At 45.9% G+C, this 2,500-nt stretch overlaps 1 pseudogene; it reads left to right on the top strand.

Annotated features, from left to right (window-relative positions):
- Positions 1-169: 169 nt before the first annotated feature.
- LOC130393432 (myosin light chain kinase 2, skeletal/cardiac muscle-like) overlaps positions 170-2,500 on the top strand; it is a 10,275-nt pseudogene continuing 7,944 nt past the window's right edge.

The raw sequence follows: 2,500 nt of genomic DNA on the forward strand, positions 1-2,500 counted from the left end.
AAAAGGTTGGGAACCACTGCTTTAGGGTGCCACTTTGACTTACTGTGTGTAATTTGTTGACTATTAGTTAGTGTAGGCCTTAATAAAATAATACATATATTTTGTATTCTTTCTGTTGTTCTGTGTTCTTGCATTTTTTGCTGATTGTGAGACGGTTCAAACTGTACATATTGAGCATTAGTAATTTCAGAGGGGATTTGACCTAGCTGCAAAAGTCTCTGCAAGTATAGTGAAAGAGCGTATCAATTTTTAACATGGTTACTCTCTTCCATGTAGGCTACTGGGCTTTATTTTAATTGTTGAAACAGCACAATATGCGGATATATCCTCTGGTATGTTGTGTGCCTCCGCATGTCGTATAAATAATCATAGTGGGCTGCCATGGCCAAAAATGCCAGGGCCATTTTTTGGTCCCAGTCCAGCCCTGTGTCCAACTCTTTTCAATCTCTGATTGCACACTCAAGCCATTAGCTCTTATCACAGGCCACCCATCCAGTGACGTCCAGTGGGGGGCTGTGCTTTTATTTAGAGGACCCCCCCTCCACCCTCATGCTATTCTTGAAACTCTCCTCTGAATGGCTCACAGTTGACCTATAGCTCTGCCTGATGGGCTGTTTTCCTCCCGTCCTTTTGACTCCCTGTCTGCTGCCCGGAGCTTTGTTTCGTAACATGGTGTCTGTTGTCGCTTCGCTTTGGTCGGTTTAGAACTTGACAAAGACTTTGAGAGAAGAAGTCTATTTGTTTGTGGCTGGAATTAAATATCGACGCAGAGAATCTTCTTCCTGTGCTGAGGTGATCGACCCTGGCAGCCGTTTGTGGGCAGGGTGGGTCCAGACAGCTGAGCAGGTATCAACCAACGATCTCTGCCCCCCGGGACTCCCAAAGCAGTCATGAGCTCCAGCTTGGTCAACTCCTTAGCAAAGGTCTACGACCCCAACCCGCTGCATGGTCAGAAACTAGGGCTGGCACGAAAGCTATCCACAGCTGGATCGGACCGGATCCGTACCGCCTCTCCCACGTCCTCCTCTTCTTCTTCTTCTGCTTCCTATTCCTCCCCCGGGCCGGCCATGCGCTGTGTTGAGAGTCGCATGGACTCCCTCAACTCTCAGATGGAGCAGCTGCTCCACATGCAACACACGGTCCTGACCCGGCTGGACGGCCTGTCCCACACCCTGGGGGACATGGGTCAAGACCTTGCCTCGATGCGGGCGGCTGGGGCGGAGGGCCGTGGGCAAGGGGCCCAGGACTCAGAAGTGCTGGAAGTGTGTTTGGACGTGCAAGGGATGGTGCAGGAGACCAACAGGCAGATGGAGTGCCAGGCACTTAAGCTGGAAGGGGTGGAGAAGCTGGTGGAGGGCATGCAGCAGGTGCTCAGCTTCATTGGGGAGGTGGTGAAGAAATCTAGGCTTGTGAAAGTGCTGTTTAAACAGTCTGGCAAGAGGGCCAGGAAGAAGGTGAGTTGGATTCTGGTCAGGGTTAGATTTCGGTTGAGCTTGAGATTGGATTCATGTCTGCTCTGTTTTTTCCAAAGAAAATGATGGGAAGATGTTTCAGTGGTCTTGGTGTACTTACTCTAGATCTGTTGTTCTGCTGTCTTGGGTTGAAACTCTCTTTGTTATTCTTTTCACCCTTTATTATTGGTGAATAAGACGATTTGAAGCTAGTGTGTATTTGTTTACAGCTGTATATGTTGAAGACATGGGTCGAATCATCTGTCTTTATGTGTTCATGTCAACACATAGACAGACATTTTGCATGTCCGAAATGGTCAAATGTAAATCTGTTACATTTACATTTACACTAACATCTACATTTACATTTACACACAAATTACAGTACATAATCTTCGTTGAGGCTGTGTGATGGGTTTCATATATATATTCAGATATTCAGAATTATGTCTATACACAGTGGTGTTTCATGATTTTTTTGGTCTGGCAATGAAGACGATAAGAGAGCTATATGACCTCTCATGTGATTTACACACAGCACAATTTATTATGTCAGAAACCAAAGTTACAACAAAACACTGTTATTACCAATGACCAAAACATATGCTACAAAAGACGCTACTTCCCTTGACAGTTCTTGACAGTCGTGCAAAATCTGTAGCCTGTAAAATACCGGCTACAATTCCTGTATTTGTATTGTATTGAGACTAGTGGATACATTTTTACACTCCACAATCTGCTATTTCAGCAATCTGCTTTTTTCACAATCTGCTCTGTGTCAACCACTGTTCTCTTGTAGCATCTGTTCATGTTCTCCTGTTTCCAAAGGCTAAGGACAACAAGGCAAAGGATGAGAGGAGAAAGCCAAGCTCAGCCCCACCGCCTTAAAGGCTCTGAAGAAGAGAGGCCACATAGGTACTGCCCACAGTCACGGCAGGGCCACAAATGAACCAGGGCTTGGCCGTTTTGCCCCTGAAACAATAGTAATAGCATTTGAATTTGGGATGGCGGGTGCTTTTAAAAGCCTCCCGTAAAATATTGAGTTAACT

This window comes from Gadus chalcogrammus, chromosome 12 (assembly GCF_026213295.1).
Source record: "Gadus chalcogrammus isolate NIFS_2021 chromosome 12, NIFS_Gcha_1.0, whole genome shotgun sequence".
Lineage (NCBI taxonomy): Eukaryota > Metazoa > Chordata > Actinopteri > Gadiformes > Gadidae > Gadus > Gadus chalcogrammus.